The following is a 14,116-nucleotide window of genomic DNA, read 5'->3' as shown; positions in this document are numbered from 1 at the left end:
AACATCATGGTAACTGTAAACCAAAAATCTATAATAGATAACACACAAAAAAAAGAAAAAGGAATTCAAACATAACACTAAAGATAGTTATCAAATCACAAGAGAAGAGAAGAAGAAAGTGAATAAATCCAAAAACGAATCCAAAACAACAAAATGGCAACAAGAACGTACATATTGATAATTACCTTAAATATAAATGGACTAAATGCTCCAACCAAAATACATAGGCTGGCTGAATGGATACAAAAACAGGACTCATATATGCTGCCTACAAGAGACTCCTTTCAGATCAAGAGCCCCATACAGACTGAAAGTGAGGGGATGGAAAAAGGTGTTCCATGCCAATGGAAATCAGAAGAAAGCTGGAGTAGCAATACTTATATCAGACAAAAGAGACTTTAAAATGAAGACTATTACAAGAGACAAAGAAGGACACTTCATAATTATCAAGGGGTCAATCCAAGAAGAAGATATAACAATTGTAAATATATATGTACCCAACATAGGGAGCACCTCAATATATAAGGCAAATGTTAACAGACATAAAAGGGGAAATTGACAGTGACACAATAATAGTGGGAAACTTTAAGATCCCACTTACATCAGTTGATAGATCATCCAGACAGAAAATCAGTAGGGAAACACAGGCCTTAAAATGACACATTAAACTGAATGGACTTAATTGATATGTATAGAGGATTCCATCTGAAAGCAGCAGAATACACATTCTTTTCAAGTGCACATGGAACATTCTGCAGGATAGATCAAATGCTAGGCCATAAAATAAACCTTGGTCAATTTAAGGAAATTGAAATCATATCAAGCCCCTCTTCTGACCAGAGTGCTCTGAGACTAGAAATCAACTACAAGAAAAAAACTGTAAAAAACGCAAACACATGGCGGCTAAACTATATGCTACTAAACAACCAGTGGATCACTGAAGAAATCAAAGAGGAAATCAAAAAATACCTAGGGACAGATGAAAACACAGTGACCCAAAACCTATGGGACGCAGCAAAAGCAGTTCCAAGAAGGAAGTTTATAGTTACACAAGCTTACCTCAGGAAACAAAAAAATCTCAAATAAACGACATAACATTACACCTAAAGCAACTAGAGAAAGAAGAATAAACAGAACCTGAAGTTAGTAGAATGAAAGAAATCATCAAGATCAGAACAGAAATAAATGAAATAGAGACTAAGAAAACACTGGAAAAGATCACTGAAACTAAAAGCTGGTTCTTTGAAAAGATAAACAGAATTGATAAACCTTTAGCCAGACGCAGCAAGAAAAAAAAAGGGAGAGGGCCCAAATCAATAAAATCAGAAATGAAAAAGGAGAAGTTACAACCGACACCACAGAAATACAAAGGATCATAAGAGACTACTGTGAACAACTATATGCCAATAAAGTGGACAACCTAGAAGAAATGGACAAATTCTTAGAAAGGTACAATCTCCCAAGACTGAACCAGGAAGAAATAGAAAATATGAACAGACCAATTGCCAGTACTGAAATTGGATCAGTAATTTTAAAACTCCCAACAAACAAAAGTCCAGAACCAGATGGCTTCACAGGTGAATTCTACCAAACATTTAGAGAAGAATTGACATCTCTCCTTCTGAAACTATTCCAAAAAAGTGCAGAGGAAGGAACCCTTGCAAACTCATTCTATGAGTTTACCATCACCCTGATACCAAAACCAGACAAAGATATAAGAAAAAAAGAAAATTACAGGCCAATATCACTATGATGAACATAGATGCAAAAATCCTCAACAAAATGCTGGCAAACCAAATCCAACAATACATTAAAAGGATCATACACCATGATCAAGTGGGATTTATCCTAGTGATGCAAGGATTTTTTAATATCTGAAAATCAGTTGGTGTAATACAACACATTAACAAATTGAAGAATAAAAAGCATATAATCATTTCAGTAGACACAGAACAAGCTTTTGATAAAATTCAACATTCATTTGTGATAAAAACTCTCCAGAAACAGGCACAGAGGGAACATATTTCAACATAATAAGTCAATATATGACAAACCCACAGCTAACATTATACTGAATGGTGAAAAGCTGAAAGCATTTCCTCTAAGATCAGAAACAAGATGAGGATGCCCAGTCTTGCCACTCTTATTCAACATAGTTTTGGAAGTCCTACTCACAGCAATCAGAGAAGAAAAAGAAGTAAAAGGAATAGAAAATGGAAAGAAAGACATAAAACTGCCACTGTTTTCAGATGACATGATACTATACATAGAAAATCCTAAAAACACCACCAGAAAACTACTAGAGTTGATGAATGAATTCAGTAAAGTTGCAGGATGCAAAATTAATACACAGAAATCTGATGCATTTCTATACACTAACAGCGAAATAGCAGAAAGAAAAATTAAGGAAACAATCCCATTTATCATCACATCAAAGAGAATAAAATACCTAGGAATAAACCTCCCTAAGGGAGGCAAAAGACCTGTACTCCAAAAACTATTATGGTGCTGATGAAAGAAATTGAAGACAGCATAAACAGATGGAAAGATATATTGTGTTCTGGGATTGGAAGGATCAATATTGTTACAATGATCATACCACCCAAGGCAATCTACAGGTTCAGTGCAATCCCTATCAAAATACCAATGGCAGTTTTCACAGAAGTAAAACAAATAATTTAAAAATTTGTATGGAAACACAAAAGAATACTTCTTGAAATAGTCAAACAATCTTGAGAAAGAAGAATGAAGCCGGAGGAATCAGCCTCCCTGACTTCAGACTATATACTACAAAGCTACAGTAATCAAAACAGTAGGCACTGGCAGAAAAACAGACCTATAGATCAGAGGAACAAGATGGATAGCCCAGAAATAAACCCATGCAGTTATGGTCAGTTAATCTATGACAGAGGAGGCAAGAATGTACAGTGGAAAAGACAGTCTCTTCAATAAATGGTGCTGGGAATACTGGACAGCTACATGTAAAATAATGAAATTAGAACATTCACTAACACCATATACAAAAATAAACTTAAAATGGATTAAAGACCTAAATGCAAGACTGGTTACTATATAACTCCTAGAGAAAAACATAGGCAGAACACTCTTGGACATAAATCACAGCAATATTTTTTTTGGATGTCTCCTCAAGTAAAGGAAACAAAAGTAAACAAATGGGATCTAATTAAACTTAAAAGCTTTGGCACAGCAAGGGAAACCACCAACAAAATGAAAAGACAGCCTACTGAATGGGAGAAATATAAACAGCTCATACAACTCAACAGCAGAAAGACAAACAACCTGATTAAAAAATGGGCAGAAGAATTGAATAGACATTTTCCAAAGTGGAAATACAGATGGCCAACAGGCACATGAAAAGATTCTCAGCATCACTAATCATCAGAGAAATGCAAATGAGAACCATAATGTGATACCACCTCACACTTGTCAGAATGGCTATCATTGAAAAGAACACAAATAATATGTGTTGGAGAGGGTGTAGAGAAAAAGGAACCCTCCTACACTGTTGGTGGGAAGGTAAATTGGTGCAGCCACGGTGGAAAACAGCATGGAGATTTCTCAAAGAACTAAAAATAAAACTTCCGTATAACTCAGCAGTTCTCCTAGTTATATATCTGAAAAAGCCAAAAACACTAATTTGAAAAGATACATGCTCCCCAGTGTTCACAGCTGTGTTATTTATAATTGCCCAGGTATGGAAGCAACCTAAGTGTCCAGCAATAGATGAATGCATAAAGAAGATGTGGTATAGACATACAATGGAATACTACTCAGCCATAAAAAAGAATGAAAATTTGCCATTTACAGCAGCGTGGATGGACTTGGAGGGCGTTATGCTAAGTGAAATAAGTCAGTCAGAGAAATACAGATATTATATGATATCACTTATATGTGGAATCTCAGAAATACAGCAAACTAGCAAATATAATGAAAAAGAAGCAGATATATTCCCAGATACAGAGAACAAACTTGTGGTTAGCAGTGGAGAGAGAGACAGGGGAACTATAGGGGTCAGGGAGTGGGAGGTACATACTGTTGGATGTAAGGTAGGCTCAAGGATGTATTGTACAACGTAGGGAATACAGCCGATAGTTTGTAATAACTGTAAATGGAAAGTAAGCTTTAAAAATTGTATAACATTTTTTTAATTAAAAAAATTTAAAAATAAGCTATAAAAAAGGGAAAAAGTAAAGAAAGGTTTTAGAACAAAGAAGCTGTAAAGTGCTTGCCTGCAGAGGGAGACGTGATGAGAAGGAAGTCTTTACCCCCCACAGAACCTTAGAGAGTCTTGTGATGTGGAGGCTCTAGGGATCTCTAAAGTCTTAGTTGAGGTGGGGTGTTGAAAACGGAGATTGTTTGCTACGAGTGGTTTAATTTTGCAGGTATTCTACCTTATCTTTTGTGGTCAAGTGACTTTCCTCATTGTCCTGCAGGAGACTAGAGGGTTATTTTCTGGTAGAAATGGATTATGAAAGCTTTGAATTGAGGGATTCCAGGCATATCAGAAGGTGAAGATGAGGTACAGGGTTGAAAGTAGATTAACTAAGGAAAATGTAGTGTGAAGTCATAAATGTGAAGTTGAGAGGAGTCACCGTCTTTCATGATTCTCCTTTAGCCACATTTAAGCTGCTTAGGGGAATGTATGGAGTAGGTAGACAGTTGGAGTTAACCAGGTTTGAGACTTTCCCAGCTGAGGCTAGAAGGTCAAAGGGATCTAATTCCAGAAGGAAGACCTATGATTTTTGAGACAGTTACATAATATTATTGGACTTGCCTCACACGTTAAAATAGACACACATACTCAGAATTTGAATTTATAGGGTTTATTTTATTTGTTTATAAAACTCTTTAATTGGCTAGGTATGAGAGGTATTACTTTGACCTCATTCTCATTTTGACCTTGGAATTTCTATCCCATACAGCCCTTTCATACTTCTGATATGATTTAGTCCTTTATTTGATAGATGTTAAGTCTGTTTCTTAGCATCAACAGCACTTCTCATTTAGAGTATATAGCATGTACATATTTTTTCAGGTTCTCAAGACAGGAAAATCTTTCATCAGTGATTTCCATTCCATATTTTTTATTGTTCTCTGAAAACTTGAATTTCCAGCCTTTTAGAATACTTGCTTATTATTTTAATAAGCACATCATTTTCACATCAGATAGAATTACATTTGTAATAATGTCAGGAAACATATTTTTTTAGTGCCTCAGTTTATCTTTAAAATTAAGTGATGTTTGGATTTCCCTGGTGGTCCAGTGGTTAGGACTTTGCCTTCCAGTGCGGGGGGTGCAGGTTCAATCCCTGGTCGGGGAGCTAAGATCCCAGGCCAAAAAAAACTGAAACATTAAGCAGAAGCAATATTGTAACAAATTCAATAAAGACTTTAAAAATGGTCCACTTTAAAAAAAAATTAAGTGATGTTTATTAGATCATGTCTGAGATACTCTCCTGTTTTGAAAATGCTGTGATTGTAAGTTAGATACTTTATACAGATAATATGAGATACTTAGTTTTATTCTGATTAGTTTCAACTGCTAATCCATTGCTTCTAAGCAGTGGAGGAGGGCTGAAATCATAAGGGACTCCATTTGGAGGAAAAACAGTTGTTTGGCAATAAAAAGTCCCAGCAGGAATCTTTTGAATCTCAATTTAAGAATTCTGTATGTATAGAAAAAAAAATCACACTAACAGAGGCCATTCTTGTGAAGCAGCAATTTTGTTAGCTTTGGATTCTTGGAGGGCCTATTGAAATATAAGTAAGTAGTATTTTTATGAATTAACAGAGTCATTGGATAGAAAGTGCCTCTCTCTGCCTTTGATCTTTCACTTTGTATTACTCATTGAAAATAAGAAGTGTGCAGAAATTCTTAACTGTTCATTGAAATGTTTAAATTTGGGCCTTCTTAGACAATATAATGTGTTTGCTACTGCATTCCATGCTGGCCCGGTCTTTGAATCTGAAGGTATAATTGTAATTTATTGTTTAAGTCCCATAGCTTTTATTTGTCTGGCTATGATAGGTTGATATGAAGAACATCAGGGCTTATTGCTTTAGGAAATGTAATGAGCAATGTGTTTTTTCTTTAGCATCAAACAGAGCATACTGAAACAGCAGGACTGGCTGGTGGTGCTGCAAGCATCATGAGTAAGCACAGAGAAGTCTGTTCCTTATCACGTGTGTAAGGGAAAAAAGGTAAGAAAACCAATGATCTTGTTTCTCTTAAGAGAGATTGAACTTGAGAAAACAGATCTATAGAAAATAATGCTCACGTATATATATGCTGCTTGCTTCATTTATAACATTGTTCCTTATTAAATCAGGAATATTGTTTTTTTAAAAAAAACATTTGACTTAAGTCCAGAAAAAAGGGATATTTTAAAATTCCTGTTGACTTATGTCAAAATGCTAATTTCTCTACTAGTACTTGGCTTCTCCCTTTTAGAGTCAACTTCTACCTTGAGCATAGAAAGGTAATTTCAGCATGAAAAAGAACATGGACTTGAGCAATATTGTTAGGAGAAAATAGTGGTATATTTACCCAATTAATGTCATTAATATTTCTTAGTCAATCACGCAAGAGCTAAGCAGTGAAACCTTATTTTAGAGTGAGGAATCAGAAATACAGATTCGATTATATTATTTTATTTTGTATGTTTAGACTAGTTGTGATGAGCAGTCATTTCCAGCAGAAAATTGGAAGTATTTTATTAATTCTTGTAGAGCAAGACTCCTTAATCATTGACTTTTTCCTGACTAGGAATCTTCTTTGCTTTCTTTCAAGTATTATGATTATTTAAGGGGTAGAAAATGGTGGTGGGAGGGGAGGGTGTGTGAGTGAGATTGGTTTCAGAAACTGGTTATGCCATTCACTCATGGAGTGTTGCATGCTCTGCTGAGTTCTCTGATTTTCCACGTAAGCTTCGAGGATAGAGGCCTGGGTCTTACAGTGTGTGGCGAGAGACTGAGTTCCTAAGCCCTTAGCAGTAGTACCTTCCTCACCAGAACTTCTGGGCTTGCAGTTGGCAAGGTATTTCTCATCCCCTAGCTTTCTCACATGTGAGTGTGAGAGGGAGTGCCTTTGTCTGCCTTCATCTGGCAAAATCTTATTCTTCAGGCATCTCCTCTTTAGGAAGTTTTCAACCCACTGCAAAGACTATCAGTAATAATAAATAATAATTATTGGAGTATTTGTTACAGTAGTCCACCCTACCCCAAATAATATACTCCTGCCTCAGTCTGATTTGGATTTACTTCTTCTTTGGCTCCGTAGTACCCAGTGCATATATCATTTAGTACATACCACAGTGTTTCATATTTTAAGTTTACTCATCCATCTTCTATGAAACATTGGGCACCTTTAGGTCAAAGACATTGTCTTAGTTGTCATTGTAAAGTAATGACTAACACAGTACGTGGTACATAGTAGTTGCTTAATAATGTTTTATGTATGAATGCACACATGTTCATTATAAGTAGTATATGGTATAAAGAGGAAGTAACAGTGAAGGAGATATACAAGGAACAATCAGATAAGTGCTGTAAAAGTCACACCCTTAAGACTGAGATTCAAGACAGTGTCTAAAAGGACTCTGGTCAGTAGAATAAAAAAGAAGAGATTCTCAGGAAGAAACTGTATTGAATTAAGTAATTATATTCCTCTTTGAGATGTACCACTGACCCTTGAACAACGTGCAGGTTAGGGGCACTGACTACTCTGTGCAGTGGAAAATCTGCATATCACTTATAATCAGCCCTCCATATACGTGGTTCTTCCATATCCGAGGTTCTGCATCCATAGATTGAACCAACTGTGGACCATGTAGTACTGTAATATTTACTATGGAAAAAATCCATATATAGATAGACCCATGCAGTTCAAACCCATGTTGTTCAAGCGTCAACTGTATATATATGATATTTAGTGACTTCTATTTTGAATAAGAGTTGAATGCTTCTCTAAGGCAGGTAAAGAATCCTGACATAAGATTTAAATCCTCTGAGAGGGAACTTCCCTGGTGGCACAGTGGATAAGACTCCGTGCTCCCAATGCAGGGGGCCTGGGTTCGATCCCTGGTCAGGGAACTAGATCCTGCATGCATGCTGCAACTAAGAGTTCGCATGCCGCAACTAAGGAACCCACGTGCTGCAACTAAGGAGCCGGTGAGCCACCACTAAGAAGCCTGCAAGCTGCAACTAAGGAGCCCGCCTGCTGCAACTAAGATCCAGTGCAACCAAATGAGTAAATTAAGAAAAAAAAAATTCTTGGAGCGGTCCAACTTTTACAGTGAGAAGACTGCTCCTCTCCCATGTCCTTGGGAGACCACAGGTTTTTCTTGGAAAATGAAACTAAAGAGGATCAACACTTGGGGACATTAGACATAACAGATACCAAGGGATGAGGCACCAAAGTAAAGGCAGGAGGATAAGGGGAAATCCTATATATCAAAGTGAGATCCTTCCCCTCACCCCTTCCTCTACTCTTCTTTCAGACGGTGATTACATCTCTGGTGTTACATCTCTACACCCCCTTACAGGAGATTATAAGACTCTTTTCTGGAGTCCAAAGAAAAGACCTACATATACTGACATTTGGAGGTCTCCCAATGAAATAGCTGTGTTCCCACCCAATCACCATGCAGTGGAAGCCTCCCAGTTGAGAAGCCACACATGCAGAGCTTCCAGTTGGCTTTTAGTACTTCATTTGTTCGATGTTAGGCATTTGGGGAAAGCGTCCAGTGTGAAGACAGAGATCAAAACACAAAACAGGAACTTGGAGGAAATAATATTGAAAACAGAAGGAGGTTTGGGGAAAAAGAAAAAAAAAACAGACTAAATTATAGGTAATTAGAATGGTAAGAAAAAAATTATATCAGTGAAATAAGCTCAAGATGTCATAAAAAGGATCAGAAAGAGAAAGTGCCCTGGAAATTAAAAATATGATAGTGTTTGTGCATTTAATGTTTTTTTAAAAAACGATCTCAAGTTTATAGACAGTTTGCAAGTATAGTACAGAGGTCTTTTTTCTCTGAACCATTTGAGAGTAAGTTGCTAGCTGCATCCCCTACCACCTTTGAAAATGTGTTTCCTACAAAAAAGGACATTCTCCCACATAACCACAATACAGCCATCAAATCAGGGAATGAGCATTGATGCATTACCACCATCTAATTATCAGACCTTATTCAAGTTTTGCCAGATGTACAAATAATGTCCTTTATGTCAAGAGCACCGAGTTTAGAATCACATGTTGCATTTAGTTGGGAGACCAGCCAATGTTCCATGCAGTTTCAATCCACCCTACCCACTCTGTTTTGGGAGTAAACAAGGGTGTGTATGCTCATCTTGGGCTTCCCACAGCCCTCCTTTTAGTCCCACCAGCCCTCCAGCCAGCCAAGGGGACTTGTCTTCCTGGTGTTGGACCCCAGGGCTGGGCCTCCCAATATGTGGCTCAAACCACTCACTCCCCGGGGAGGTTCTCCACCCATGAAATCCCCCTCCTCTTCTGAGTCCCCTCCCAGGGGCATAGGTCCCAACCTGATCACTTTTCTTCCCTTCCTGCCTGATTCCACGTGGATCTTTCTTACAGCCTTGGTTGTATAAGGGTCTTTCTGCCAGTCTCCATTTAGTTTTCAGTGAGAATTATTCCACATGCAGATGTATTTTTGATGTGTTTGTGTGGGGAGGCAAGTTCCACTGTTCTCCTACTCTACCATCTTGATCTCTCTCTCTTCAATAGACTTTATTTTTTTTAGAGCAGTTTTAGGTTCAGAGAAAAATTGAGCAAAAAGTACAGGGAGTTTCTATACACCTCCTGTCCCCGCCGCCCCCCAGTCCTCCCACAGCCTCCCCTAGTATGGGCATTGCTGTGTCCTCCTCATTGCAATCTGTCAGGGAGCATGGATTTTTGTTTGTCCTATTACTGATGGTATTCACTTTGATCACTTGTGTAAGGTGGCATCTGCCAGGATTTGCCTCTGAAGTTACTCTTTTTTTTGTAATTAGTAAGTATTTTTGTGGAGAGGAACTTTGAAACTATGTAAATATCCCATTCCTCATTACACTTGGAATTCATTCATTTATGTTGTAAAGACTCATGGCTTTCTGTTTTATCCAGTGGGTTATAATCTGTTGCTACCATTATTTATTTTGATGCTCAAATTGTCTCTGATTTGGTCTGTGGAAGCTCCTTCAAGCTGGTTTCTTTGTCCTTTTGACATGTCCCCATCATTCTTGGACGCTTCCTTTTTTTTTTTTTAATTGAAATGTAATTCACACACCATACCATAAAATTCACCCTTTTAAAGTGTATAGTTCAGTGGTTTTTATGTATTTATAGAGTCTTGCAATCATCACCACTGTCTAATTCCAGAACATTTTTCACCCCAAAGAGAAATCTTTCATCTGTTAGCAGTTACTCCCCATTTCCCTCCAGTTCCTCCCAGCTGCTGGCAACCCACTAATTTACTTTCTGTTTCTGTGCCTGTTTTGGACATTTCATATAAATGGAATCATGTAATCTGTAGCTTTTTGTGTCTGCTTCTTTCAGTTACCATATTTTCAAGATTCATCCATGATGTAGCATACAGCAGTACTTTATTTTAATTATCATATAATATTATATTTTGTCAATGTATAATGCCACATTTTATTTATCCATTTATCAGTTGATAGATCTTTGTGTCATTTTCATCTCTTGGTGTTATGAATAATGCTGCTATGAGCATTCACGGATAAGTTTTTGTGTGAATATATGTTTTCATTTCTCTTGGGTATAAGTCTAGGAGTGGAATAGCTATGCCATGTAGTAACTCTTTTTAACATTTTGAGGAACTGCCAAACTGTTTTCCAGGGTTGCCACACCATTTTACTTTCTTCCCAGCAACGTGCGATGGTTCATGTTTCCCTCCATCCTCATCAAAGTTCTTGTATTTTTTCTACTCCAGCTTTGGAATCAGCCATTTTTCCATGGAGCCCTTGTTCCTTTTAGTGAATAACAATATTTATAAATCAAATCTGGTGCTAGGTATGCTCATTGCTACATGGAATTGAGCTGAGGATTTGCTGCTCCAAGATTCTTTGTGTATAGCACTAGAGAATATATGTGTACACACACACACACTTTTACATCTATAATATGTTTATTGCTATGTTCATTGAACACAAAACTATGTTTATTGCTATAAGTATGTTTATTGAAGTCCATGAGTTCAAACTGATAACCCCCGATTCCAAACCAACACTGCAGGGTTCTTTCCAGTTTTCTCTTTTTCTGCATTTTAACCCCTTCTCCAACAGTGAGAAACCTTGCTCCCATTGCCCTTCATGTAGTCACTTACTTGATCCATCTTTCTACATGTAACCCATGTCCTATCACTCTCTTCTCCCCTTGGTCCTTCTAATCCTGCTCAGGCTCTGACCCGCCACCCTGGACTGCCATCTTATATCTCCTCCTCACCCCTCCTGCATATGAAGCCACCTTACCCACTTGTGCTCTCTGTCTGCCAGACCATCCCCTTCATGTGGATGCCTTCCTTACCTCTGCTGGGCTCTAACACCCCACGCTAGGCTGTCCTGTGTAGGCAGTTTCCTTCCCCCTGGGGCTCTGACACATTATGCCAGGCCACCCCTACGCAAGGACATCTGCTTCACCACACTTGGGCTCTGACTCCCCCCTTACACAGATGCTCTCTTCATCTGCTCCCTGTTTATTGAATTTTTAATAATTTTTCCCTTTTAATTTTTTCAACTTTTTATTTTGAAGTAAATATAGACTCACAGGAAGTTGCAAAAATACTGTAGAAAGTTTCATTTACACAGTTTTTCTCATTCGTTACATCTTACATAACTCGAGAAAATATAAAACTCAGGAAATTAATATTTTATTTGTCCATTCATCAGTTGATAGATATTTGGGTTGTTTCTACCTTTTAGCTGTTATGAATAATGCTGCTGTGAGCATATTCATGTGTGTATGTAGTTCTTTCCCATTTATCACAGGTAGATTTATGTAACCACCATTACAATTTAAGATACAGCACGATTCTATCACCATGGATATATCCCCTGTGCTACTCCTTTACAGTCACATGCATTCTTCTCTCCCCACTATCCCATATTTAATGACTTCTTAAAATTAAAAACATTATTGCAAGTCACAGGAAGAGGAGAGCTGAGGAAGAGGAGATAAACCATGTTATGTTCATGAATGGGAAGACTTAGTTTCATTACCAATCCTGAGGGAGGAACAGCCTAGGAATTCTGATTTCTGAAAGTTGATTTTATTGGCGCACTATTCCATCCTGCACCATTGCTGAGTCTTGGGGCCACTTGGGGCAGTTTTTTCTCCAGCTCCTGGCTTTATGCAGAGAGCCCAGTCTGGCCTTCTGTAATGCAGAAACTTCTAGAAGTTTATAGCACATACTTCCCATCCTACCTGCTAGCTTTCAAATCCCAGGTCTGAAGGTTGCTGTCTAGTTCTGTAACCTCTGTGAACTGCCACACTTCAGTTCTCACTCATCGCTGTGGCTTGATTTCTTCTTGGTTAATGGCATATTTCTCTTTCTTGTTTTTGAATTTCACTGTATAAACTCTTCAAAAATAATTATTTTGTCTAGAATTTCTGTATTCAAAGTGGGAAGGAATGCTTCCCACCACAAGCTCAGTACACTTTTTACCTTTTCTTTTAAAAAATTTCAAGCCTATAGAAAAGTTGAAAGATTAGTACAGTGAAGACCCATATATCCTTCACCAGATTCATCAATTTTTACCATTTTGTCTCTTTCTAGAGCACCTCTCTCCTCGCCTCCTCCACCCTTGCCACTCACTCACACTCACATACTTTTTTCCTGAATTATTTGAAAGTTATTATTTGAAAGTTAGTTACGGATAACATAACACTTATTCCCTAAATAGTTCAGCAGGCATCTCCTATGAGTAAGGACATTCGCATACAAAATTTAAATACCATTATCACATCCAAAAAAATGATTATTAATTCATTGTAATACTAATGTATAGTCCAAATTCCCCTGATTATTCCTTAAATGTCTTTTTTTTTTTTGCTGTGTATGGGTATTTGTGTATTTTCTTTTTTAAATTAATTTGTTTATTTTTGGCTGCGCTGCGTCGTCGTTGCTGTGCTCGCGCTTTCTCTAGTTGCAGCGAGCAGGGACAACTCTTTGTTGTGGTGCGCGGGCTTCTCATTGTGGTGGCTTCTCTTGTTGTGGAGCACGCACTCTAGGTGCGCGGGCTCAGCAGGTGTGTCTTGCGGGCTCTAGAGCACAGGCTCAGTAGTTGTGGCACGTGGGCTTAGTTGCTCCGTGGCATGTGGGGTCTTCCTGGACCAGGGCTCAAACCCGTGTCCCCTGCACTGGCAGGCGGATTCTTAACCACTGCGACGCCAGGGAGTCCCTATTTGTGTATTTTTCTTGATCTAGGATCCAGTTAGTGTTTATGCATAGCATTTGGTTGTTTAATCTCTTTAGTCTCTCTCAATTCAGAATGATCTTGTTTTTCATAACACTGAATTTTTTGAAGAGTCCAGGACAGCTGTCTTACAGAATGCCTCACGTTCTAGATTTGTAATTGTACATGATTCAATTCAGATTAAACAATTTGGAGAAGAATAACTGTGGGTGATGTTTTAAATTTATTGCATCATCACATCAGGAGATACATATTGTCAGCTTGTTAAACTGTTAGTGATGCTGAGCTTGATCATTTGATTAAGGTAGTGATTACTGCATCTCTTCACTGTAAACATACATCTTCTCCTTTGGAATTAATAAGTCATCTGTAAAATGATATTTTGAGGCATTGTGAATATTTTCTTCCCCACTAACTGTTTACCTAAAAGCATCTGTTTTAGGTAATCAATAATTATCAATCATAATCAATAATTATCATAATCAATAATTATAATTGAAGTTTAACACAACTTCTTGAGTGTAAACAGAGTATAAACACTAACTGTTTATACTGTTCATTTATTCATTCCACAGGTGTTTATTGAATAGGTACCACATCAGGTTCTGTGGGAATCACATGGTGAACACAGTCTAGTGGGTGTCTTCGTGGTGTCTACAGT

The 14,116-nt window shown here is 37.7% G+C and overlaps 1 protein-coding gene across 3 annotated transcripts in view; it reads left to right on the top strand.

Annotated features, from left to right (window-relative positions):
• ZFYVE9 (zinc finger FYVE-type containing 9) overlaps positions 1-14,116 on the top strand; it is a 185,176-nt gene that overhangs the window by 45,475 nt on the left and 125,585 nt on the right. For all 3 annotated transcript variants that reach the window (XM_029227521.1, XM_029227518.1, XM_029227520.1), the window contains exon 2: positions 6,117-6,222. The gene's annotated coding sequence lies outside the window, so the exon portion shown is untranslated. The remainder of the gene's footprint in view (positions 1-6,116; positions 6,223-14,116) is intronic.

This window comes from Monodon monoceros, unplaced genomic scaffold, assembly GCF_005190385.1.
Source record: "Monodon monoceros isolate NGI ecotype Baffin Bay Population unplaced genomic scaffold, NGI_Narwhal_1 Super_Scaffold_18, whole genome shotgun sequence".
Lineage (NCBI taxonomy): Eukaryota > Metazoa > Chordata > Mammalia > Artiodactyla > Monodontidae > Monodon > Monodon monoceros.
Note: the sequence above shows the minus strand (reverse complement) of the source record. Positions and strands in the feature narration are given on the sequence as shown.